General features: G+C 39.6%; 69 non-coding genes across 69 annotated transcripts; all 69 read right to left on the bottom strand.

Annotated features, from left to right (window-relative positions):
• Positions 1 to 34: 34 nt before the first annotated feature.
• On the bottom strand, positions 35 to 116 carry Trnal-uag (transfer RNA leucine (anticodon UAG)). Its single transcript has one exon. It is a non-coding gene; the product is annotated as a tRNA-Leu (tRNA).
• A 516-nt stretch (positions 117 to 632) lies between these two features.
• On the bottom strand, positions 633 to 714 carry Trnal-uag (transfer RNA leucine (anticodon UAG)). The gene has a single exon. It is a non-coding gene; the product is annotated as a tRNA-Leu (tRNA).
• A 624-nt stretch (positions 715 to 1338) lies between these two features.
• Trnal-aag (transfer RNA leucine (anticodon AAG)) lies at positions 1339 to 1420 on the bottom strand. The gene has a single exon. It is a non-coding gene; the product is annotated as a tRNA-Leu (tRNA).
• A 74-nt stretch (positions 1421 to 1494) lies between these two features.
• Trnal-aag (transfer RNA leucine (anticodon AAG)) lies at positions 1495 to 1576 on the bottom strand. Its single transcript has one exon. It is a non-coding gene; the product is annotated as a tRNA-Leu (tRNA).
• A 76-nt stretch (positions 1577 to 1652) lies between these two features.
• On the bottom strand, positions 1653 to 1734 carry Trnal-aag (transfer RNA leucine (anticodon AAG)). The gene has a single exon. It is a non-coding gene; the product is annotated as a tRNA-Leu (tRNA).
• Positions 1735 to 1810: 76 nt separating this feature from the next.
• On the bottom strand, positions 1811 to 1892 carry Trnal-uag (transfer RNA leucine (anticodon UAG)). The gene has a single exon. It is a non-coding gene; the product is annotated as a tRNA-Leu (tRNA).
• A 187-nt stretch (positions 1893 to 2079) lies between these two features.
• Positions 2080 to 2161, bottom strand: Trnal-uag (transfer RNA leucine (anticodon UAG)). Its single transcript has one exon. It is a non-coding gene; the product is annotated as a tRNA-Leu (tRNA).
• A 237-nt stretch (positions 2162 to 2398) lies between these two features.
• Positions 2399 to 2480, bottom strand: Trnal-uag (transfer RNA leucine (anticodon UAG)). Its single transcript has one exon. It is a non-coding gene; the product is annotated as a tRNA-Leu (tRNA).
• A 513-nt stretch (positions 2481 to 2993) lies between these two features.
• Trnal-uag (transfer RNA leucine (anticodon UAG)) lies at positions 2994 to 3075 on the bottom strand. The gene has a single exon. It is a non-coding gene; the product is annotated as a tRNA-Leu (tRNA).
• Positions 3076 to 3474: 399 nt separating this feature from the next.
• On the bottom strand, positions 3475 to 3556 carry Trnal-aag (transfer RNA leucine (anticodon AAG)). Its single transcript has one exon. It is a non-coding gene; the product is annotated as a tRNA-Leu (tRNA).
• A 76-nt stretch (positions 3557 to 3632) lies between these two features.
• Positions 3633 to 3714, bottom strand: Trnal-aag (transfer RNA leucine (anticodon AAG)). Its single transcript has one exon. It is a non-coding gene; the product is annotated as a tRNA-Leu (tRNA).
• Positions 3715 to 3788: 74 nt separating this feature from the next.
• On the bottom strand, positions 3789 to 3870 carry Trnal-aag (transfer RNA leucine (anticodon AAG)). Its single transcript has one exon. It is a non-coding gene; the product is annotated as a tRNA-Leu (tRNA).
• A 74-nt stretch (positions 3871 to 3944) lies between these two features.
• Trnal-aag (transfer RNA leucine (anticodon AAG)) lies at positions 3945 to 4026 on the bottom strand. The gene has a single exon. It is a non-coding gene; the product is annotated as a tRNA-Leu (tRNA).
• A 449-nt stretch (positions 4027 to 4475) lies between these two features.
• Trnal-aag (transfer RNA leucine (anticodon AAG)) lies at positions 4476 to 4557 on the bottom strand. The gene has a single exon. It is a non-coding gene; the product is annotated as a tRNA-Leu (tRNA).
• Positions 4558 to 4850: 293 nt separating this feature from the next.
• On the bottom strand, positions 4851 to 4939 carry Trnal-aag (transfer RNA leucine (anticodon AAG)). The gene has a single exon. It is a non-coding gene; the product is annotated as a tRNA-Leu (tRNA).
• An 83-nt stretch (positions 4940 to 5022) lies between these two features.
• On the bottom strand, positions 5023 to 5104 carry Trnal-aag (transfer RNA leucine (anticodon AAG)). Its single transcript has one exon. It is a non-coding gene; the product is annotated as a tRNA-Leu (tRNA).
• A 76-nt stretch (positions 5105 to 5180) lies between these two features.
• Trnal-aag (transfer RNA leucine (anticodon AAG)) lies at positions 5181 to 5262 on the bottom strand. Its single transcript has one exon. It is a non-coding gene; the product is annotated as a tRNA-Leu (tRNA).
• A 74-nt stretch (positions 5263 to 5336) lies between these two features.
• Trnal-aag (transfer RNA leucine (anticodon AAG)) lies at positions 5337 to 5418 on the bottom strand. Its single transcript has one exon. It is a non-coding gene; the product is annotated as a tRNA-Leu (tRNA).
• Positions 5419 to 5492: 74 nt separating this feature from the next.
• Trnal-aag (transfer RNA leucine (anticodon AAG)) lies at positions 5493 to 5574 on the bottom strand. The gene has a single exon. It is a non-coding gene; the product is annotated as a tRNA-Leu (tRNA).
• Positions 5575 to 5650: 76 nt separating this feature from the next.
• On the bottom strand, positions 5651 to 5732 carry Trnal-aag (transfer RNA leucine (anticodon AAG)). Its single transcript has one exon. It is a non-coding gene; the product is annotated as a tRNA-Leu (tRNA).
• A 75-nt stretch (positions 5733 to 5807) lies between these two features.
• Trnal-uag (transfer RNA leucine (anticodon UAG)) lies at positions 5808 to 5889 on the bottom strand. The gene has a single exon. It is a non-coding gene; the product is annotated as a tRNA-Leu (tRNA).
• Positions 5890 to 6076: 187 nt separating this feature from the next.
• On the bottom strand, positions 6077 to 6158 carry Trnal-aag (transfer RNA leucine (anticodon AAG)). The gene has a single exon. It is a non-coding gene; the product is annotated as a tRNA-Leu (tRNA).
• Positions 6159 to 6232: 74 nt separating this feature from the next.
• Positions 6233 to 6314, bottom strand: Trnal-aag (transfer RNA leucine (anticodon AAG)). The gene has a single exon. It is a non-coding gene; the product is annotated as a tRNA-Leu (tRNA).
• Positions 6315 to 6390: 76 nt separating this feature from the next.
• Trnal-uag (transfer RNA leucine (anticodon UAG)) lies at positions 6391 to 6472 on the bottom strand. Its single transcript has one exon. It is a non-coding gene; the product is annotated as a tRNA-Leu (tRNA).
• Positions 6473 to 6849: 377 nt separating this feature from the next.
• Trnal-uag (transfer RNA leucine (anticodon UAG)) lies at positions 6850 to 6931 on the bottom strand. Its single transcript has one exon. It is a non-coding gene; the product is annotated as a tRNA-Leu (tRNA).
• A 74-nt stretch (positions 6932 to 7005) lies between these two features.
• On the bottom strand, positions 7006 to 7087 carry Trnal-aag (transfer RNA leucine (anticodon AAG)). The gene has a single exon. It is a non-coding gene; the product is annotated as a tRNA-Leu (tRNA).
• Positions 7088 to 7161: 74 nt separating this feature from the next.
• Positions 7162 to 7243, bottom strand: Trnal-aag (transfer RNA leucine (anticodon AAG)). Its single transcript has one exon. It is a non-coding gene; the product is annotated as a tRNA-Leu (tRNA).
• A 74-nt stretch (positions 7244 to 7317) lies between these two features.
• Trnal-aag (transfer RNA leucine (anticodon AAG)) lies at positions 7318 to 7399 on the bottom strand. Its single transcript has one exon. It is a non-coding gene; the product is annotated as a tRNA-Leu (tRNA).
• A 233-nt stretch (positions 7400 to 7632) lies between these two features.
• Trnal-uag (transfer RNA leucine (anticodon UAG)) lies at positions 7633 to 7714 on the bottom strand. Its single transcript has one exon. It is a non-coding gene; the product is annotated as a tRNA-Leu (tRNA).
• Positions 7715 to 7901: 187 nt separating this feature from the next.
• On the bottom strand, positions 7902 to 7983 carry Trnal-aag (transfer RNA leucine (anticodon AAG)). The gene has a single exon. It is a non-coding gene; the product is annotated as a tRNA-Leu (tRNA).
• A 76-nt stretch (positions 7984 to 8059) lies between these two features.
• On the bottom strand, positions 8060 to 8141 carry Trnal-uag (transfer RNA leucine (anticodon UAG)). Its single transcript has one exon. It is a non-coding gene; the product is annotated as a tRNA-Leu (tRNA).
• Positions 8142 to 8216: 75 nt separating this feature from the next.
• Trnal-uag (transfer RNA leucine (anticodon UAG)) lies at positions 8217 to 8298 on the bottom strand. The gene has a single exon. It is a non-coding gene; the product is annotated as a tRNA-Leu (tRNA).
• A 724-nt stretch (positions 8299 to 9022) lies between these two features.
• On the bottom strand, positions 9023 to 9104 carry Trnal-aag (transfer RNA leucine (anticodon AAG)). Its single transcript has one exon. It is a non-coding gene; the product is annotated as a tRNA-Leu (tRNA).
• Positions 9105 to 9178: 74 nt separating this feature from the next.
• Positions 9179 to 9260, bottom strand: Trnal-aag (transfer RNA leucine (anticodon AAG)). The gene has a single exon. It is a non-coding gene; the product is annotated as a tRNA-Leu (tRNA).
• Positions 9261 to 9486: 226 nt separating this feature from the next.
• Trnal-uag (transfer RNA leucine (anticodon UAG)) lies at positions 9487 to 9568 on the bottom strand. The gene has a single exon. It is a non-coding gene; the product is annotated as a tRNA-Leu (tRNA).
• Positions 9569 to 9964: 396 nt separating this feature from the next.
• On the bottom strand, positions 9965 to 10046 carry Trnal-aag (transfer RNA leucine (anticodon AAG)). The gene has a single exon. It is a non-coding gene; the product is annotated as a tRNA-Leu (tRNA).
• Positions 10047 to 10278: 232 nt separating this feature from the next.
• Positions 10279 to 10360, bottom strand: Trnal-aag (transfer RNA leucine (anticodon AAG)). Its single transcript has one exon. It is a non-coding gene; the product is annotated as a tRNA-Leu (tRNA).
• Positions 10361 to 10434: 74 nt separating this feature from the next.
• Positions 10435 to 10516, bottom strand: Trnal-uag (transfer RNA leucine (anticodon UAG)). Its single transcript has one exon. It is a non-coding gene; the product is annotated as a tRNA-Leu (tRNA).
• Positions 10517 to 10590: 74 nt separating this feature from the next.
• On the bottom strand, positions 10591 to 10672 carry Trnal-aag (transfer RNA leucine (anticodon AAG)). The gene has a single exon. It is a non-coding gene; the product is annotated as a tRNA-Leu (tRNA).
• Positions 10673 to 10746: 74 nt separating this feature from the next.
• Trnal-uag (transfer RNA leucine (anticodon UAG)) lies at positions 10747 to 10828 on the bottom strand. Its single transcript has one exon. It is a non-coding gene; the product is annotated as a tRNA-Leu (tRNA).
• Positions 10829 to 11015: 187 nt separating this feature from the next.
• Positions 11016 to 11097, bottom strand: Trnal-aag (transfer RNA leucine (anticodon AAG)). The gene has a single exon. It is a non-coding gene; the product is annotated as a tRNA-Leu (tRNA).
• A 74-nt stretch (positions 11098 to 11171) lies between these two features.
• On the bottom strand, positions 11172 to 11253 carry Trnal-aag (transfer RNA leucine (anticodon AAG)). Its single transcript has one exon. It is a non-coding gene; the product is annotated as a tRNA-Leu (tRNA).
• Positions 11254 to 11327: 74 nt separating this feature from the next.
• On the bottom strand, positions 11328 to 11409 carry Trnal-aag (transfer RNA leucine (anticodon AAG)). Its single transcript has one exon. It is a non-coding gene; the product is annotated as a tRNA-Leu (tRNA).
• A 392-nt stretch (positions 11410 to 11801) lies between these two features.
• Positions 11802 to 11883, bottom strand: Trnal-aag (transfer RNA leucine (anticodon AAG)). The gene has a single exon. It is a non-coding gene; the product is annotated as a tRNA-Leu (tRNA).
• A 74-nt stretch (positions 11884 to 11957) lies between these two features.
• Positions 11958 to 12039, bottom strand: Trnal-aag (transfer RNA leucine (anticodon AAG)). The gene has a single exon. It is a non-coding gene; the product is annotated as a tRNA-Leu (tRNA).
• Positions 12040 to 12265: 226 nt separating this feature from the next.
• Positions 12266 to 12514, bottom strand: Trnal-aag (transfer RNA leucine (anticodon AAG)). The gene is made up of 2 exons: positions 12477 to 12514; positions 12266 to 12309 (listed from the first exon to the last, which is right to left on the bottom strand). It is a non-coding gene; the product is annotated as a tRNA-Leu (tRNA).
• A 231-nt stretch (positions 12515 to 12745) lies between these two features.
• Positions 12746 to 12827, bottom strand: Trnal-aag (transfer RNA leucine (anticodon AAG)). Its single transcript has one exon. It is a non-coding gene; the product is annotated as a tRNA-Leu (tRNA).
• Positions 12828 to 12901: 74 nt separating this feature from the next.
• On the bottom strand, positions 12902 to 12983 carry Trnal-aag (transfer RNA leucine (anticodon AAG)). The gene has a single exon. It is a non-coding gene; the product is annotated as a tRNA-Leu (tRNA).
• Positions 12984 to 13365: 382 nt separating this feature from the next.
• On the bottom strand, positions 13366 to 13447 carry Trnal-aag (transfer RNA leucine (anticodon AAG)). Its single transcript has one exon. It is a non-coding gene; the product is annotated as a tRNA-Leu (tRNA).
• A 74-nt stretch (positions 13448 to 13521) lies between these two features.
• Positions 13522 to 13603, bottom strand: Trnal-aag (transfer RNA leucine (anticodon AAG)). Its single transcript has one exon. It is a non-coding gene; the product is annotated as a tRNA-Leu (tRNA).
• Positions 13604 to 13829: 226 nt separating this feature from the next.
• Positions 13830 to 13911, bottom strand: Trnal-uag (transfer RNA leucine (anticodon UAG)). The gene has a single exon. It is a non-coding gene; the product is annotated as a tRNA-Leu (tRNA).
• Positions 13912 to 14307: 396 nt separating this feature from the next.
• Trnal-aag (transfer RNA leucine (anticodon AAG)) lies at positions 14308 to 14389 on the bottom strand. The gene has a single exon. It is a non-coding gene; the product is annotated as a tRNA-Leu (tRNA).
• Positions 14390 to 14465: 76 nt separating this feature from the next.
• Trnal-aag (transfer RNA leucine (anticodon AAG)) lies at positions 14466 to 14547 on the bottom strand. The gene has a single exon. It is a non-coding gene; the product is annotated as a tRNA-Leu (tRNA).
• A 399-nt stretch (positions 14548 to 14946) lies between these two features.
• Trnal-aag (transfer RNA leucine (anticodon AAG)) lies at positions 14947 to 15028 on the bottom strand. The gene has a single exon. It is a non-coding gene; the product is annotated as a tRNA-Leu (tRNA).
• A 74-nt stretch (positions 15029 to 15102) lies between these two features.
• Positions 15103 to 15184, bottom strand: Trnal-aag (transfer RNA leucine (anticodon AAG)). The gene has a single exon. It is a non-coding gene; the product is annotated as a tRNA-Leu (tRNA).
• Positions 15185 to 15410: 226 nt separating this feature from the next.
• On the bottom strand, positions 15411 to 15492 carry Trnal-uag (transfer RNA leucine (anticodon UAG)). The gene has a single exon. It is a non-coding gene; the product is annotated as a tRNA-Leu (tRNA).
• A 239-nt stretch (positions 15493 to 15731) lies between these two features.
• Trnal-aag (transfer RNA leucine (anticodon AAG)) lies at positions 15732 to 15813 on the bottom strand. Its single transcript has one exon. It is a non-coding gene; the product is annotated as a tRNA-Leu (tRNA).
• Positions 15814 to 15888: 75 nt separating this feature from the next.
• Positions 15889 to 15970, bottom strand: Trnal-aag (transfer RNA leucine (anticodon AAG)). Its single transcript has one exon. It is a non-coding gene; the product is annotated as a tRNA-Leu (tRNA).
• A 76-nt stretch (positions 15971 to 16046) lies between these two features.
• On the bottom strand, positions 16047 to 16128 carry Trnal-aag (transfer RNA leucine (anticodon AAG)). Its single transcript has one exon. It is a non-coding gene; the product is annotated as a tRNA-Leu (tRNA).
• A 74-nt stretch (positions 16129 to 16202) lies between these two features.
• On the bottom strand, positions 16203 to 16284 carry Trnal-aag (transfer RNA leucine (anticodon AAG)). The gene has a single exon. It is a non-coding gene; the product is annotated as a tRNA-Leu (tRNA).
• A 74-nt stretch (positions 16285 to 16358) lies between these two features.
• Trnal-uag (transfer RNA leucine (anticodon UAG)) lies at positions 16359 to 16440 on the bottom strand. The gene has a single exon. It is a non-coding gene; the product is annotated as a tRNA-Leu (tRNA).
• A 344-nt stretch (positions 16441 to 16784) lies between these two features.
• Positions 16785 to 16866, bottom strand: Trnal-aag (transfer RNA leucine (anticodon AAG)). The gene has a single exon. It is a non-coding gene; the product is annotated as a tRNA-Leu (tRNA).
• Positions 16867 to 16940: 74 nt separating this feature from the next.
• Trnal-uag (transfer RNA leucine (anticodon UAG)) lies at positions 16941 to 17022 on the bottom strand. Its single transcript has one exon. It is a non-coding gene; the product is annotated as a tRNA-Leu (tRNA).
• A 566-nt stretch (positions 17023 to 17588) lies between these two features.
• On the bottom strand, positions 17589 to 17670 carry Trnal-aag (transfer RNA leucine (anticodon AAG)). The gene has a single exon. It is a non-coding gene; the product is annotated as a tRNA-Leu (tRNA).
• A 75-nt stretch (positions 17671 to 17745) lies between these two features.
• Trnal-aag (transfer RNA leucine (anticodon AAG)) lies at positions 17746 to 17827 on the bottom strand. The gene has a single exon. It is a non-coding gene; the product is annotated as a tRNA-Leu (tRNA).
• A 74-nt stretch (positions 17828 to 17901) lies between these two features.
• On the bottom strand, positions 17902 to 17983 carry Trnal-aag (transfer RNA leucine (anticodon AAG)). The gene has a single exon. It is a non-coding gene; the product is annotated as a tRNA-Leu (tRNA).
• A 187-nt stretch (positions 17984 to 18170) lies between these two features.
• Trnal-aag (transfer RNA leucine (anticodon AAG)) lies at positions 18171 to 18252 on the bottom strand. The gene has a single exon. It is a non-coding gene; the product is annotated as a tRNA-Leu (tRNA).
• Positions 18253 to 18327: 75 nt separating this feature from the next.
• On the bottom strand, positions 18328 to 18409 carry Trnal-uag (transfer RNA leucine (anticodon UAG)). Its single transcript has one exon. It is a non-coding gene; the product is annotated as a tRNA-Leu (tRNA).
• A 466-nt stretch (positions 18410 to 18875) lies between these two features.
• Trnal-aag (transfer RNA leucine (anticodon AAG)) lies at positions 18876 to 18957 on the bottom strand. Its single transcript has one exon. It is a non-coding gene; the product is annotated as a tRNA-Leu (tRNA).
• Between the last annotated feature and the right edge of the window lie 831 nt (positions 18958 to 19788).

Here is a 19788-nt window from a genome sequence, read left to right as displayed (position 1 = left end):
CATGCTTTGTTTTTATAAAAATAAAAAAAATACTTGGCAGCGGTGGGATTCGAACCCACGCCATCGAAATGACTGGTGCCTAAAACCAGCGCCTTAGACCACTCGTCCACGCTACCCACAGACATTAATGCTGAGTGTATATTATTTATTACCAATTCATACTTTGTTTTTATAAAAATAAAAATAAATTATGAAAATAAAATAAAAAATAAAAAAACGAACCCACGCCATCGAAATGATTGGTGCCTTAAACCAGCGCCTTAGACCACTCGGCCACGCTACCCACAAGTCTTGTCCCAGAGTATATATTATTTATTACCAATTAATGCTTTGTTTTTATGAAAATAAAAAAAATACTTGGCAGCGGTGGGATTCGAACCCACGCCATCGAAAAATTCGAACCCACGCCATCGGTGGGATTCGAACCCACGCCATACTTTGTTTTTATAAAAATAAAAATAAATTATGAAAATAAAAAAAAAATTAAAAAACGAACCCACGCTATCGATATGACTGGTGCCTTAAACCAGCGCCTTAGACCACTCGGCCACGCTACCCACAAGTCGTGTCCAAGAGTATATATTATTTATTACCAAATCATGCTTTGTTTTTATAAAAATAAAAAAAATACTTGGCAGCGGTGGGATTCGAACCCACGCCATCGAAATGACTGGTGCCTAAAACCAGCGCCTTAGACCACTCGGCCACGCTACCCACAGACATTAATGCTGAGTGTATATTATTTATTACCAATTCATACTTTGTTTTTATAAAAATAAAAATAAATTATGAAAATAAAATAAAAAATAAAAAAACGTACCCACGCTATCGAAATGACTGGTGCCTTAAACCAGCGCCTTAGACCACTCGGCCACGCTACCCACAAGTCTTGTCCAAGAGTATATATTATTTATTACCAAATCATGCTTTGTTTTTATGAAAATAAAAAAAATACTTGGCAGCCTTGGGATTCGAAACCCAGGCCATCGAAATGACTGGTGCCTAAAACCAGCGCCTTAGACCACTCGGCCACGCTACCCACAGAAATTAATGCTGAGTGTATATTATTTATTACCAATTCATACTTTGTTTTTATAAAAATAAAAGTATGTCCCAGAGTATATATTATTTATTACCAATTCATACTTTGTTTTTATTAAAGTAATAAAGTAATAAAGTATTTGTCAACGGTGGGATTCGAACCCACGCCATCGAAATGACTGGTGCCTTACACCAGCGCCTTAGACCACTCGGCCACGCTACCCACAAGTCTTGTACCAGAGTATATATTATTTATTACCAATTCATGCTTTGTTTTTATGAAAATAAAAAAATACTTGGCAGCGGTGGGATTCGAACCCACGCCATCGAAATGACTGGTGCCTTAAACCAGCGCCTTAGACCACTCGGCCACGCTACCCACAAGTCTTGTCCAGGAGTATATATTATTTATTACCAAATCATACTTTGTTTTTATTAAAGTAATAAAATATTTGGCAGCGGTGGGATTCGAACCCACGCCATCGAAATGACTGGTGCCTTAAACCAGCGCCTTAGACCACTCGGCCACGCTACCCACAAGTCTTCTGCCAGAGTATATATTATTTATTACCAAATCATGCTTTGTTTTTATGAAAATTAAAAAAAATACTTGGCAGCGGTGGGATTCGAACCCACGCCATCGAAATGACTGGTGCCTTAAACCAGCGCCTTAGACCACTCGGCCACGCTACCCACAAGTCTTCTCCCAGAGTATATATTATTTATTACCAAATCATGCTTTGTTTTTATGAAAATTAAAAAAAATACTTGGCAGCGGTGGGATTCGAACCCACGCCATCGAAATGACTGGTGCCTAAAACCAGCGCCTTAGACCACTCGGCCACGCTACCCACAGAAATTAATTCTGAGTGTATATTATTTGTTACCAATTCATACTTTGTTTTTATAAAAGTAATAAAATATTTGGCAGCAGTGGAATTCGAACCCACGCCATCAAAATGAAAGTTGCATAAATCCACGAGATCTAATCGTTGGTAATTTATTACAAACCAAGCTTTTTTTGTAAAAATATTAACTTGGCAGCGGTGGGATTCGAACCCACGCCATCGAAATGACTGGTGCCTAAAACCAGCGCCTTAGACCACTCGGCCACGCTACCCACAGAAATTAATGCTGAGTGTATATTATTTATTACCAATTCATACTTTGTTTTTATAAAAATAAAAATAAATTATGAAAATAAAAAATAAAAAAACGAACCCACGCCATCGAAATGACTGGTGCCTTAAACCAGCGCCTTAGACCACTCGGCCACGCTACCCACAAGTCGTGTCCAAGAGTATATATTATTTATTACCAAATCATGCTTTGTTTTTATAAAAATAAAAAAAATACTTGGCAGCGGTGGGATTCGAACCCACGCCATCGAAATGACTGGTGCCTAAAACCAGCGCCTTAGACCACTCGTCCACGCTACCCACAGACATTAATGCTGAGTGTATATTATTTATTACCAATTCATACTTTGTTTTTATAAAAATAAAAATAAATTATGAAAATAAAATAAAAAATAAAAAAACGAACCCACGCCATCGAAATGATTGGTGCCTTAAACCAGCGCCTTAGACCACTCGGCCACGCTACCCACAAGTCTTGTCCCAGAGTATATATTATTTATTACCAATTAATGCTTTGTTTTTATGAAAATAAAAAAAATACTTGGCAGCGGTGGGATTCGAACCCACGCCATCGAAATTCGAACCCACGCCATCGGTGGGATTCGAACCCACGCCATACTTTGTTTTTATAAAATAAAAATAAATTATGAAAATAAAAAAAAAATTAAAAAACGAACCCACGCTATCGATATGACTGGTGCCTTAAACCAGCGCCTTAGACCACTCGGCCACGCTACCCACAAGTCGTGTCCAAGAGTATATATTATTTATTACCAAATCATGCTTTGTTTTTATAAAAATAAAAAAAATAATTGGCAGCGGTGGGATTCGAACCCACGCCATCGAAATGACTGGTGCCTAAAACCAGCGCCTTAGACCACTCGGCCACGCTACCCACAGACATTAATGCTGAGTGTATATTATTTATTACCAATTCATACTTTGTTTTTATAAAAACAAAAATAAATTATGAAAATAAAATAAAAAATAAAAAAACGAACCCACGCTATCGAAATGACTGGTGCCTTAAACCAGCGCCTTAGACCACTCGGCCACGCTACCCACAAGTCTTGTCCAAGAGTATATATTATTTATTACCAAATCATGCTTTGTTTTTATGAAAATAAAAAAAATACTTGGCAGCCTTGGGATTCGAAACCCAGGCCATCGAAATGACTGGTGCCTAAAACCAGCGCCTTAGACCACTCGGCCACGCTACCCACAGAAATTAATGCTGAGTGTATATTATTTATTACCAATTCATACTTTGTTTTTATTAAAGTAATAAAATATCTGGCAGCGGTGGGATTCGAACCCACGCCATCGAAATGACTGGTGCCTTAAACCAGCGCCTTAGACCACTCGGCCACGCTACCCACAAGTCTTCTCCCAGAGTATATATTATTTATTACCAAATCATGCTTTGTTTTTATGAAAATTAAAAAAAATACTTGGCAGCGGTGGGATTCGAACCCACGCCATCGAAATGACTGGTGCCTTAATCCAGCGCCTTAGACCACTCGGCCACGCTACCCACAAGTCTTGTACCAGAGTATATATTATTTATTACCAATTCATGCTTTGTTTTTATGAAAATAAAAAAATACTTGGCAGCGGTGGGATTCGAACCCACGCCATCGAAATGACTGGTGCCTTAAACCAGCGCCTTAGACCACTCGGCCACGCTACCCACAAGTCTTGTCCAGGAGTATATATTATTTATTACCAAATCATACTTTGTTTTTATTAAAGTAATAAAATATTTGGCAGCGGTGGGATTCGAACCCACGCCATCGAAATGACTGGTGCCTTAAACCAGCGCCTTAGACCACTCGGCCACGCTACCCACAAGTCTTGTCCAAGAGTATATATTATTTATTACCAAATCATGCTTTGTTTTTATGAAAATAAAAAAAATACTTGGCAGCCTTGGGATTCGAAACCCAGGCCATCGAAATGACTGGTGCCTAAAACCAGCGCCTTAGACCACTCGGCCACGCTACCCACAGAAATTAATGCTGAGTGTATATTATTTATTACGAATTCATACTTTGTTTTTATAAAAATAAAAGTATGTCCCAGAGTATATATTATTTATTACCAATTCATACTTTGTTTTTATTAATGTAATAAAGTATTTGTCAACGGTGGGATTCGAACCCACGCCATCGAAATGACTGGTGCCTTACACCAGCGCCTTAGACCACTCGGCCACGCTACCCACAAGTCTTGTACCAGAGTATATATTATTTATTACCAATTCATGCTTTGTTTTTATGAAAATAAAAAAATACTTGGCAGCGGTGGGATTCGAACCCACGCCATCGAAATGACTGGTGCCTTAAACCAGCGCCTTAGACCACTCGGCCACGCTACCCACAAGTCTTGTCCAAGAGTATATATTATTTATTACCAAATCATGCTTTGTTTTTATGAAAATAAAAAAAATACTTGGCAGCGGTGGGATTCGAAACCCAGGCCATCGAAATGACTGGTGCCTAAAACCAGCGCCTTGGACTACTCGGCCACGCTACCCACAGAAATTAATGCTGAGTGTATATTATTTATTACCAATTCATACTTTGTTTTTATAAAAATAAAAGTATGTCCCAGAGTATATATTATTTATTACCAATTCATACTTTGTTTTTATTAAAGTAATAAAGTATTTGTCAGCGGTGGGATTCGAACCCACGCCATCGAAATGACTGGTGCCTTAAACCAGCGCCTTAGACCACTCGGCCACGCGACCACTCGGCCACGCTACCCACAAGTCTTGTCCAGGAGTATATATTATTTATTACCAAATCATACTTTGTTTTTATTAAAGTAATAAAATATTTGGCGGCGGTGGGATTCGAACCCACGCCATCGAAATGACCGGTGCCTTAAACCAGCGCCTTAGACCACTCGGCCACGCTACCCACAAGTCTTCTCCCAGAGTATATATTATTTATTACCAAATCATGCTTTGTTTTTATGAAAATTAAAAAAAATACTTGGCAGCGGTGGGATTCGAACCCACGCCATCGAAATGACTGGTGCCTTAAACCAGCGCCTTAGACCACTCGGCGACGCTACCCACAAGTCTTGTACCAGAGTATATATTATTTATTACCAATTCATGCTTTGTTTTTATGAAAATAATAAAATACTTGGCAGCGGTGGGATTCGAACCCACGCCATCGAAATGACTGGTGCCTTAAACCAGCGCCTTAGACCACTCGGCCACGCTACCCACAAGTCTTGTCCAGGAGTATATATTATTTATTACCAAATCATACTTTGTTTTTATTAAAGTAATAAAATATTTGGCAGCGGTGGGATTCGAACCCACGCCATCGAAATGACTGGTGCCTTAAACCAGCGCCTTAGACCACTCGGCCACGCTACCCACAAGTCTTCTCCCAGAGTATATATTATTTATTACCAAATCATGCTTTGTTTTTATGAAAATTAAATAAAATACTTGGCAGCGGTGGGATTCGAACCCACGCCATCGAAATGACTGGTGCCTTAAACCAGCGCCTTAGACCACTCGGCCACGCTACCCACAAGTCTTCTCCCAGAGTATATATTATTTATTACCAAATCATGCTTTGTTTTTATGAAAATTAAAAAAATACTTGGCAGCGGTGGGATTCGAACCCACGCCATCGAAATGACTGGTGCCTAAAACCAGCGCCTTAGACCACTCGGCCACGCTACCCACAGAAATTAATTCTGAGTGTATATTATTTGTTACCAATTCATACTTTGTTTTTATAAAAGTAATAAAATATTTGGCAGCAGTGGAATTCGAACCCACGCCATCGAAATGACTGTTGCATAAATCCACGAGATCTAATCGTTGGTAATTTATTACAAACCAAGCTTTTTTTGTAAAAATATTAACTTGGCAGCGGTGGGATTCGAACCCACGCCATCGAAATGACTGGTGCCTTAAACCAGCGCCTTAGACCACTCGGCCACGCTACCCACAAGTCTTGTCCCAGAGTATATATTATTTATTACCAATTCATACTTTGTTTTTATTGAAGTAATAAAATATCTGGCAGCGGTGGGATTCGAACCCACGCCATCGAAATGACTGGTGCCTTAAACCAGCGCCTTAGACCACTCGGCCACGCTACCCACAAGTCTTCTCCCAGAGTATATATTATTTATTACCAAATCATGCTTTGTTTTTATGAAAATTAAAAAAAATACTTGGCAGCGGTGGGATTCGAACCCACGCCATCGAAATGACTGGTGCCTAAAACCAGCGCCATAGACCACTCGGCCACGCTACCCACAGACATTAATGCTGAGTGTATATTATTTATTACCAATTCATACTTTGTTTTTATAAAGCGGTGGGATTCGAACCCACGCCATCGAAAAGACTGGTGCCTAAAACCAGCGCCTTAGACCACTCGGCCACGCTACCCACAGACATTAATGCTGAGTGTATATTATTTATTACCAATTCATACTTTGTTTTTATAAGAATAAAAATAAATTATGAAAATAAAAAAAAATAAAAAAACGAATTCACGCTATCGAAATGACTGGTGCCTTAAACCAGCGCCTTAGACCACTCGGCCACGCTATCCACAAGTCTTGTCTAAGAGTATATATTATTTATTACCAAATCATGCTTTGTTTTTATGAAAATAAAAAAAATACTTGGCAGCGGTGGGATTCGAACCCATGCCATCGAAATGACTGGTGCCTAAAACCAGCGCCTTGGACTACTCGGCCACGCTACCCACAGAAATTAATGCTGAGTGTATATTATTTATTACCAATTCATACTTTGTTTTTATTAAAGTAATAAAGTATTTGTCAGCGGTGGGATTCGAACCCACGCCATCGAAATGACTGGTGCCTTAAACCAGCGCCTTAGACCACTCGGCCACGCTACCCACAAGTCTTGTCCCAGAGTATATATTATTTATTACCAATTCATGCTTTGTTTTTATGAAAATAAAAAAATACTTGGCAGCGGTGGAATTCGAACCCACGCCATCGAAATGACTGGTGCCTTAAACCAGCGCCTTAGACCACTCGGCCACGCTACCCACAAGTCTTGTCCAGGAGTATATATTATTTATTACCAAATCATACTTTGTTTTTATTAAAGTAATAAAATATTTGGCAGCGGTGGGATTCGAACCCACGCCATCGAAATGACTGGTGCCTTAAACCAGCGCCTTAGACCACTCGGTCACGCTACCCACAAGTCTTCTCCCAGAGTATATATTATTTATTACCAAATCATGCTTTGTTTTTATGACAATTAAAAAAAAATACTTGGCAGCGGTGGGATTCGAACCCACGCCATCGAAATGACTGGTGCCTAAAACCAGCGCCTTAGACCACTCGGCCCACTACCCACAAGTCTTGTCCCAGAGTATATATTATTTATTACCAAACCATGTTTTGTTTTTATGAAAGTAAAAAAAATACTTGGCAGCGGTGGAATTCGAACCCACGCCATCGAAATGACTGGTGCCTAAAACCAGCGCCTTAGACCACTCGGCCACGCTACCCACAGAAATTAATTCTGAGTGTATATTATTTATTACCAATTCATACTTTGTTTTTATAAAAGTAATAAAATATTTGGCAGCAGTGGAATTCGAACCCACGCCATCGAAATGACTGTTGCATAAATCCACGAGATCTAAACGTTCTTAATTTATTACAAACCAAGCTTTTTTTGTAAACATATTAACTTGGCAGCGGTGGGATTCGAACCCACGCCATCGAAATGACTGGTGCCTTAAACCAGCGCCTTAGACCACTCGGCCACGCTACCCACAAGTCTTCTCCCAGAGTATATATTATTTATTACCAAATCATGCTTTGTTTTTATGAAACTTTAAAAAAATACTTGGCAGCGGTGGGATTCGAACCCACGCCATCGAAATGACTGGTGCCTAAAACCAGCGCCTTAGACCGCTCGGCCACGCTACCCACAAGACTTGTCCCAGAGTATATATTATTTATTACCAAATCATGCTTTGTTTTTATGAAAATAAAAAAAATACTTGGCAGAGGTGGGATTCGAACCCACGCCATCGAAATGACTGGTGCCTAAAACCAGCGCCTTAGACCACTCGGCCACGCTACCCACAGACATTAATGCTGAGTGTATATTATTTATTACCAATTCATACTTTGTTTTTATAAAAATAAAAATAAATTATGAAAATAAAATAAAAAATAAAAAAACGAACCCACGCCATCGAAATGACTGGTGCCTTAAACCAGCGCCTTAGACCACTCGGCCACGCTACCCACAAGTCTTGTCCCAGAGTATACATTATTTATTACCAAATCATGCTTTGTTTTTATGAAAATAAAAAAAATACTTGGCAGCGGTGGGATTCGAACCCACGCCATCGAAATGACTGGTGCCTAAAACCTGCGCCTTGGACTACTCGGTCACGCTACCCACAGAAATTAATGCTGAGTGTATATTATTTATTACCAATTCATACTTTGTTTTTATAAAAATAAATTATGAAAATAAAATAAAAAATAAAAAATAAAAAAACGAACCCACGCCATCGAAATGACTGGTGCCTTGAACCAGCGCCTTAGACCACTCGGCCACGCTACCCACAAGTCTTGTCCAAGAGTATATATTATTTATTACCAAATCATGCTTTGTTTTTATGAAAATAAAAAAAATACTTGGCAGCGGTGGGATTCGAAACCCAGGCCATCGAAATGACTGGTGCCTAAAACCTGCGCCTTGGACTACTCGGTCACGCTACCCACAGAAATTAATGCTGAGTGTATATTATTTATTACCAATTCATACTTTGTTTTTATTAAAGTAATAAAGAATTTGGCAGCGGTGGGATTCGAACCCACGCCATCGAAAGGACTGGTGCCTTAAACCAGCGCCTTAGACCACTCGGCCACGCTACCCACAAGTCTTGTCTCAGAGTATATATTATTTATTACCAATTAATGCTTTGTTTTTATGAAAATAAAAAAATACTTGGCAGCGTTGGGATTCGAACCCACGCCATCGAAATGACTGGTGCCTTAAACCAGCGCCTTAGACCACTCGGCCACGCTACCCACAAGTCTTCTCCCAGAGTATATATTATTTATTACCAAATCATGCTTTGTTTTGATGAAAATTAAAAAAAATACTTGGCAGCGGTGGGATTCAAACCCACGCCATCGAAATGACTGGTGCCTTAAACCAGCGCCTTAGACCACTCGCCCACGCTACCCACAAGTCTTGTCCAAGAGTATATATTATTTATTACCAAATCATGCTTTGTTTTTATAAAAAAATACTTGGCAGCGGTGGGATTCGAACCCACGCCATCGAAATGACTGGTGCCTAAAACCAGCGCCTTGGACCGCTCGGCCACGCTACCCACAGACATTAATGCTGAGTGTATATTATTTATTACCAATTCATACTTTGTTTTTATAAAAATAAAAATAAATTATGAAAATAAAAAAAAATAAAAAAACGAACCCACGCCATCGAAATGACTTGTGCCTTAAACCTGCGCCTTAGACCACTCGGCCACGCTACCCACAAGTCTTGTCCAGGAGTATATATTATTTAATATCAAATCATGCTTTGTTTTTATAAAAATAAAAAAATACTTGGCAGCGGTGGGATTCGAACCCACGCCATCGAAATGACTGGTGCCTTAAACCAGCGCCCTAGACCACTCGGTCACGCTACCCACACGACTGGTCCCAGAGTATATAATATTTAATATCAAATCATGCTTTGTTTTTATAAAAATAAAAAAAATACTTGGCAGCGGTGGGATTTGAACCCACGCTATCGAAATGACTGGTTCCTTAAACCAGCGCCTTAAACCACTCGGCCACGCTACCCACAAGTCTTGTCCCAGAGTATATATTATTTATTACCAAATCATGCTTTGTTTTTATGAAGCTAAAAATATTAACTTGGCAGCGGTTGGATTCGAACCCACGCCATCGAAATGACTGGTGCCTTAAACCAGCGCCTTAGACCACACGGCCACGCTACCCACAAGTCTTGTCCCAGAGTATATATTATTTATTACCAAATCATACTTTGTTTTTATTAAAGTAATAAAATATTTGGCGGCGGTGGGATTCGAACCCACGCCATCGAAATGACTGGTGCCTTAAACCAGCGCCTTAGACCACTCGGCCACGCTACCCACAAGTCTTCTCCCAGAGTATATATTATTTATTACCAAATCATGCTTTGTTTTTATGAAAATAAAAAAATACTTGGCAGCGGTGGGATTCGAACCCACGCCATCGAAATGACTGGTGCCTAAAACCAGCGCCTTAGACCACTCGGCCACGCTACCCACAAGTCTTGTCCCAGAGTATATATTATTTATTACCAAATCATACTTTGTTTTTATTAAAGTAATAAAATATTTGGCGGCGGTGGGATTCGAACCCACGCCATCGAAATGACTGGTGCCTTAAACCAGCGCCTTAGACCACTCGGCCACGCTACCCACAAGTCTTGTCCCAGAGTATATATTATTTATTACCAAACCATGCTCTGTTTTTATGAAAGTAAAAAAATACATGGCAGCGGTGGAATTCGAACCCACGCCATCGAAATGACTGGTGCCTAAAACCAGCGCCTTAGACCACTCGGCCACGCTACCCACAGAAATTAATTCTGAGTGTATATTATTTGTTACCAATTCATACTTTGTTTTTATAAAAGTAATAAAATATTTGGCAGCAGTGGAATTCGAACCCACGCCATCGAAATGATTGTTGCATAAATCCACGAGATCTAATCGTTGGTAATTTATTACAAACCAAGCTTTTTTTGTAAAATTATTAACTTGGCAGCGGTGGGATGCGAACCCACGCCATCGAAATGACTGGTGCCTTAAACCAGCGCCTTAGACCACTCGGCCACGCTACCCACAAGTCTTGTCCCAGAGTATATATTATTTATTACCAATTCATACTTTGTTTTTATTGAAGTAATAAAATATTTGGCAGCGGTGGGATTCGAACCCACGCCATCGAAATGACTGGTGCCTTAAACCAGCGCCTTAGACCACTCTGCCACGCTACCCACAAGTCTTGTCCCAGAGTATATATTATTTATTACCAATTAATGCTTTGTTTTTATGAAAATAAAAAAATACTTGGCAGCGGTGGGATTCGAACCCACGCCATCGAAATGACTGGTGCCTTAAACCAGCGCCTTAGACCACTCGGCCACGCTACCCACAGACATTAATGCTGAGTGTATAATATTTATTACCAATTCATACTTTGTTTTTATAAAAATAAATTATGAAAATAAAATAAAAAATAAAAAAACGAACCCACGCCATCGAAATGACTGGTGCCTTAAACCAGCGCCTTAGACCACTCGGCCACGCTACCCACAAGTCTTGTCCAAGAGGATATATTATTTATTACCAAATCATGCTTTGTTTTTATGAAAATAAAAAAAATACTTGGCAGCGGTGGGATTCGAACCCACGCCATCGAAATGACTGGTGCCTAAAACCTGCGCCTTGGACTACTCGGTCACGCTACCCAAAGAAATTAATGCTGAGTATATATTATTTATTACCAATTCATACTTTGTTTTTATTAAAGTAATAAAGAATTTGGCAGCGGTGGGATTCGAACCCACGCCATCGAAATGACTGGTGTCTTAAACCAGCGCCTTAGACCACTCGGCCACGCTACCCACAAGTCTTGTCCAGGAGTATATATTATTTATTACCAAATCATACTTTGTTTTTATTAAAGTAATTAAATATTTGGCAGCGGTGGGATTCGAACCCACGCCATCGAAATGACTGGTGCCTTAAACCAGCGCCTTAGACCACTCGGGCACGCTACCCACAAGTCTTCTCCCAGAGTATATATTATTTATTACCAAATCATGCTTTGTTTTTATGAAAATTAAAAAAAATACTTGGCAGCGGTGGGATTCAAACCCACGCCAGCGAAATGACTGGTGCCTTAAACCAGCGCCTTAGACCACTCGCCCACGCTACCCATAAGTCTTGTCCAAGAGTATATATTATTTATTACCAAATCATGCTTTGTTTTTATAAAAAAATACTTGGCAGCGGTGGGATTCGAACCCACGCCATCGAAATGACTGGTGCCTAAAACCAGCGCCTTGGACTACTCGGTCACGCTACCCACAGACATTAATGCTGAGTGTATAATATTTATTACCAATTCATACTTGTTTTTATAAAAATAAATTATGAAAATAAAATAAAAAATAAAAAATAAAAAAACGAACCCACGCCATCGAAATGACTGGTGCCTTAAACCAGCGCCTTAGACCACTCGGCCACGCTACCCACAAGTCTTGTCCAAGAGGATATATTATTTATTACCAAATCATGCTTTGTTTTTATGAAAATAAAAAAAATACTTGGCAGCGGTGGGATTCGAACCCACGCCATCGAAATGACTGGTGCCTAAAACCTGCGCCTTGGACTACTCGGTCACGCTACCCAAAGAAATTAATGCTGAGTATATATTATTTATTACCAATTCATACTTTGTTTTTATTAAAGTAATAAAGAATTTGGCAGCGGTGGGATTCGAACCCACGCCATCGAAATGACTGGTGTCTTAAACCAGCGCCTTAGACCACTCGGCCACGCTACCCACAAGTCTTGTCCAGGAGTATATATTATTTATTACCAAATCATACTTTGTTTTTATTAAAGTAATTAAATATTTGGCAGCGGTGGGATTCGAACCCACGCCATCGAAATGACTGGTGCCTTAAACCAGCGCCTTAGACCACTCGGGCACGCTACCCACAAGTCTTCTCCCAGAGTATATATTATTTATTACCAAATCATGCTTTGTTTTTATGAAAATTAAAAAAAATACTTGGCAGCGGTGGGATTCAAACCCACGCCAGCGAAATGACTGGTGCCTTAAACCAGCGCCTTAGACCACTCGCCCACGCTACCCACAAGTCTTGTCCAAGAGTATATATTATTTATTACCAAATCATGCTTTGTTTTTATAAAAAAATACTTGGCAGCGGTGGGATTCGAACCCACGCCATCGAAATGACTGGTGCCTAAAACCAGCGCCTTGGACTACTCGGTCACGCTACCCAAAGAAATTAATGCTGAGTATATATTATTTATTACCAATTCAAACTTTGTTTTTATTAAAGTAATAAAGAATTTGGCAGCGGTGGGATTCGAACCCACGCCATCGAAATGACTGGTGCCTTAAACCAGCGCCTTAGACCACTCGGCCACGCTACCCACAAGTCTTGTCCAGGAGTATATATTATTTATTACCAAATCATACTTTGTTTTTATTAAAGTAATTAAATATTTGGCAGCGGTGGGATTCGAACCCACGCCATCGAAATGACTGGTGCCTTAAACCAGCGCCTTAGAACACTCGGCCACGCTACCCACAAGTCTTCTCCCAGAGTATATATTATTTATTACCAAATCATGCTTTGTTTTTATGAAAATTAAAAAAAATACTTGGCAGCGGTGGGATTCAAACCCACGCCATCGAAATGACTGGTGCCTTAAACCAGCGCCTTAGACCACTCGCCCACGCTACCCACAAGTCTTGTCCAAGAGTATATATTATTTATTACCAAATCATGCTTTGTTTTTATAAAAAAATACTTGGCAGCGGTGGGATTCGAACCCACGCCATCGAAATGACTGGTGCCTAAAACCAGCGCCTTAGACCACTCGGCCACGCTACCCACAGACATTAATGCTGAGTGTATATTATTTATTACCAATTCATACTTTGTTTTTATAAAAATAAAAATAAATTATGAAAATAAAAAAAAATAAAAAAACGAACCCACGCCATCGAAATGACTGGTGCCTTAAACCTGCGCCTTAGACCACTCGGCCACGCTACCCACAAGTCTTGTCCAGGAGTATATATTATTTAATATCAAATCATGCTTTGTTTTTATAAAAATAAAGAAATACTTGGCAGCGGTGGGATTCGAACCCACGCCATCGAAATGACTGGTGCCTTAAACCAGCGCCCTAGACCACTCGGTCACGCTACCCACACGACTGGTCCCAGAGTATATAATATTTAATATCAAATCATGCTTTGTTTTTATAAAAATAAAAAAAATACTTGGCAGCGGTGGGATTTGAACCCACGCTATCGAAATGACTGGTTCCTTAAACCAGCGCCTTAAACAACTCGGCCACGCTACCCACAAGTCTTGTCCCAGAGTATATATTATTTATTACCAAATCATGCTTTGTTTTTATGAAACTAAAAATATTAACTTGGCAGCGGTGGGATTCGAACCCACGCCATCGAAATGACTGGTGCCTTAAACCAGCGCCTTAGACCACTCGGCCACGCTACCCACAGACATTAATGCTGAGTGTATAATATTTATTACCAATTCATACTTTGTTTTTATAAAAATAAATTATGAAAATAAAATAAAAAATAAAAAATAAAAAAACGAACCCACGCCATCGAAATGACTGGTGCCTTAAACCAGCGCCTTAGACCACTCGGCCACGCTACCCACAAGTCTTGTCCAAGAGTATATATTATTTATTACCAAATCATGCTTTGTTTTTATGAAAATAAAAAAAATACTTGGCAGCGGTGGGATTCGAACCCACGCCATCGAAATGACTGGTGCCTAAAACCTGCGCCTTGGACTACTCGGTCACGCTACCCAAAGAAATTAATGCTGAGTATATATTATTTATTACCAATTCATACTTTGTTTTTATTAAAGTAATAAAGAATTTGGCAGCGGTGGGATTCGAACCCACGCCATCGAAATGACTGGTGCCTTAAACCAGCGCCTTAGACCACTCGGCCACGCTACCCACAAGTCTTGTCCAGGAGTATATATTATTTATTACCAAATCATACTTTGTTTTTATTAAAGTAATTAAATATTTGGCAGCGGTGGGATTCGAACCCACGCCATCGAAATGACTGGTGCCTTAAACCAGCGCCTTAGACCACTCGGCCACGCTACCCACAAGTCTTCTCCCAGAGTATATATTATTTATTACCAAATCATGCTTTGTTTTTATGAAAATTAAAAAAAATACTTGGCAGCGGTGGGATTCAAACCCACGCCATCGAAATGACTGGTGCCTTAAACCAGCGCCTTAGACCACTCGCCCACGCTACCCACAAGTCTTGTCCAAGAGTATATATTATTTATTACCAAATCATGCTTTGTTTTTATAAAAAAATACTTGGCAGCGGTGGGATTCGAACCCACGCCATCGAAATGACTGGTGCCTAAAACCAGCGCCTTAGACCACTCGGCCACGCTACCCACAGACATTAATGCTGAGTGTATATTATTTATTACCAATTCATACTTTGTTTTTATAAAAATAAAAATAAATTATGAAAATAAAAAAAAATAAAAAAACGAACACACGCCATCGAAATGACTGGTGCCTTAAACCTGCGCCTTAGACCACTCGGCCACGCTACCCACAAGTCTTGTCCAGGAGTATATATTATTTAATATCAAATCATGCTTTGTTTTTATAAAAATAAAAAAATACTTGGCAGCGGTGGGATTCGAACCCACGCCATCGAAATGACTGGTGCCTTAAACCAGCGCCCTAGACCACTCGGCCACGCTACCCACACGACTGGTCCCAGAGTATATAATATTTAATATCAAATCATGCTTTGTTTTTATAAAAATAAAAAAAATACTTGGCAGCGGTGGGATTTGAACCCACGCTATCGAAATGACTGGTTCCTTAAACCAGCGCCTTAAACCACTCGGCCACGCTACCCACAAGTCTTGTCCCAGAGTATATATTATTTATTACCAAATCATGCTTTGTTTTTATGAAACTAAAAATATTAACTTGGCAGCGGTGGGATTCGAACCCACGCCATCGAAATGACTGGTGCCTTAAACCAGCGCCTTAGACCACTCGGCCACGCTACCCACAAGTCTTGTCCCAGAGTATATATTATTTATTACCAAATCATACTTTGTTTTTATTAAAGTAATAAAATATTTGGCGGCGGTGGGATTCGAACCCACGCCATCGAAATGACTGGTGCCTTAAACCAGCGCCTTAGACCACTCGGCCACGCTACCCACAAGTCTTCTCCCAGAGTATATATTATTTATTACCAAATCATGCTTTGTTTTTATGAAAATAAAAAAATACTTGGCAGCGGTGGGATTCGAACCCACGCCATCGAAATGACTGGTGCCTAAAACCAGCGCCTTAGACCACTCGGCCACGCTACCCACAAGTCTTGTCCCAGAGTATATATTATTTATTACCAAACCATGCTTTGTTTTTATGAAAGTAAAAAAAATACTTGGCAGCGGTGGAATTCGAACCCACGCCATCGAAATGACTGGTGCCTAAAACCAGCGCCTTAGACCACTCGGCCAAGCTACCCACAGAAATTAATTCTGAGTGTATATTATTCGTTACCAATTCATACTTTGTTTTTATAAAAGTAATAAAATATTTGGCAGCAGTGGAATTCGAACCCACGCCATCGAAATGATTGTTGCATAAATCCACGAGATCTAATCGTTGGTAATTTATTACAAACCAAGCTTTTTTTGTAAAAATATTAACTTGGCAGCGGTGGGATGCGAACCCACGCCATCGAAATGACTGGTGCCTTAAACCAGCGCCTTAGACCACTCGGCCACGCTACCCACAAGTCTTGTCCCAGAGTATATATTATTTATTACCAATTCATACTTTGTTTTTATTGAAGTAATAAAATATTTGGCAGCGGTGGGATTCGAACCCACGCCATCGAAATGACTGGTGCCTAAAACCAGCGCCTTAGACCACTCGTCCACGCTACCCACAGACATTAATGCTGAGTGTATATTATTTATTACCAATTCATACTTTGTTTTTATAAAAATAAAAATAAATTATGAAAATAAAATAAAAAATAAAAAAACGAACCCACGCCATCGAAATGACTGGTGCCTTAAACCAGCGCCTTAGACCACTCGGCCACGCTACCCACAAGTCTTGTCCAAGAGTATATATTATTTATTACCAAATCATGCTTTGTTTTTATGAAAATAAAAAAAATACTTGGCAGCGGTGAGATTCGAACCCACGCCATCGAAATGACTGGTGCCTAAAACCTGCGCCTTGGACTACTCGGCCACGCTACCCACAGAAATTAATGCTGAGTGTATATTATTTATTACCAATTCATACTTTGTTTTTATAAAAATAAAAATAAATTATGAAAATAAAATAAAAAATAAAAAAACGAACCCACGCCATCGAAATGACTGGTGCCTTAAACCAGCGCCTTAGACCACTCGGCCACGCTACCCACAAGTCTTGTCCAAGAGTATATATTATTTATTACCAAATCATGCTTTGTTTTTATGAAAATAAAAAAAATACTTGGCAGCGGTGGGATTCGAACCCACGCCATCGAAATGACTGGTGCCTTAAACCAGCGCCTTAGACCACTCGGCCACGCTACCCACAAGTCTTGTCCAAGAGTATATATTATTTATTACCAAATCATGCTTTGTTTTTATGAAAATAAAAAAAATACTTGGCAGCGGTGGGATTCAAACCCACGCCATCGAAATGACTGGTGCCTTAAACCAGCGCCTTAGACCACTCGGCCACGCTACCCACAAGTCTTGTCCCAGAGTATATATTATTTATTACCAATTAATGCTTTGTTTTTATGAAAATAAAAAAATACTTGGCAGCGGTGGGATTCGAACCCACGCCATCGAAATGACTGGTGCCTTAAACCAGCGCCTTAGACCACTCGGCCACGCTACCCACAGAAATTAATTCTGAGTGTATATTATTTGTTACCAATTCATACTTTGTTTTTATAAAAGTAATAAAATATTTGGCAGCAGTGGAATTCGAACCCACGCCATCGAAATGATTGTTGCATAAATCCACGAGATCTAATCGTTGGTAATTTATTACAAACCAAGCTTTTTTTGTAAAAATATTAACTTGGCAGCGGTGAGATTCGAACCCACGCCATCGAAATGACTGGTGCCTTAAACCAGCGCCTTGGACCACTCGGCCACGCTACCCACAAGTCGTGTCCAAGAGTATATATTATTTATTACCAAATCATGCTTTGTTTTTATAAAAATAAAAAAAATACTTGGCAGCGGTGGGATTCGAACCCACGCCATCGAAATGACTGGTGCCTAAAACCAGCGCCTTAGACCACTCGTCCACGCTACCCACAGACATTAATGCTGAGTGTATATTATTTATTACCAATTCATACTTTGTTTTTATAAAAATAAAAATAAATTATGAAAATAAAATAAAAAATAAAAAATAAAAAAACGAACCCACGCCATCGAAATGACTGGTGCCTTAAACCAGCGCCTTAGACCACTCGGCCACGCTACCCACAAGTCTTGTCCAAGAGTATATATTATTTATTACCAAATCATGCTTTGTTTTTATGAAAATAAAAAAAATACTTGGCAGCGGTGGGATTCGAACCCACGCCATCGAAATGACTGGTGCCTAAAACCTGCGCCTTGGACTACTCGGTCACGCTACCCACAGAAATTAATGCTGAGTGTATATTATTTATTATCAATTCATACTTTGTTTTTATAAAAATAAAAGTATGTCCCAGAGTATATATTATTTATTACCAATTCATACTTTGTTTTTATTAAAGTAATAAGGAATTTGGCAGCGGTGGGATTCGAACCCACGCCATCGAAAGGACTGGTGCCTTAAACCAGCGCCTTAGACCAATCGGCCACGCTACCCACAAGTCTTGTCCAGGAGTATATATTATTTATTACCAAATCATACTTTGTTTTTATTAAAGTAATTATATATTTGGCAGCGGTGGGATTCGAACCCACGCCATCGAAATGACTGGTGCTTTAAAATAGCGCTTTAGACCACTCGGCCACGCTACACACAAGACTTGTCCCAGAGTATATATTATTTATTACCAATTCATACTTTGTTTTTATAAAAGTAATAAAATATTTGGCAGCGGTGGGATTCGAACCCACGCCATCGAAATGACTGGTGCCTAAAACCATCGCCTTAGGCCACTCTGCCACGCTAATTTAAAGACGAGCGCAACTATTATATTGGCATAAGAAGTAGTTCGCGAGAAGCTAGAACAAAACGGAAACGAATGTAGAATCAATATGACAACAAGATATCACAGATCTAATGAATGAGCACGTTTTAAACTAATTAGCATAAGATAGTAGAGTCGGGGAAGATAGGAAACCTTTAAATAATACCCCAATAGCCTGATCGTGTTTTAAACAACTAACAACGGTCTGTGGAAGACGTGAAGATACGATTTTATAATTCGTTAAATGTTCTTTGTTTACTACCAAATGAAAAGAGAAAACGAAATGAAAAGGTGTCCCATCTATCCCCACCCTGCTATAATAATTAATCCTTTTACTACAACGGTCGACTGGGCTCGATAAAAAAAAACTGCAGTAACCCTAAAAACGGGTTCTATAGTCGCCATTGGTGACTGTGGAGCAGTAGGCAGAATGTATTTATACATGTATTATAACTAATGAAACTTATGACGTATGAGGATTGAGTGATTGGTAAAGAATATG

The sequence above is a fragment of the Ciona robusta genome, chromosome 1, assembly GCF_009617815.1.
Source record: "Ciona robusta chromosome 1, ASM961781v2".
In the NCBI taxonomy this organism is placed as follows: Eukaryota; Metazoa; Chordata; class Ascidiacea; order Phlebobranchia; family Cionidae; genus Ciona; species Ciona robusta.
Note: the sequence above shows the minus strand (reverse complement) of the source record. Positions and strands in the feature narration are given on the sequence as shown.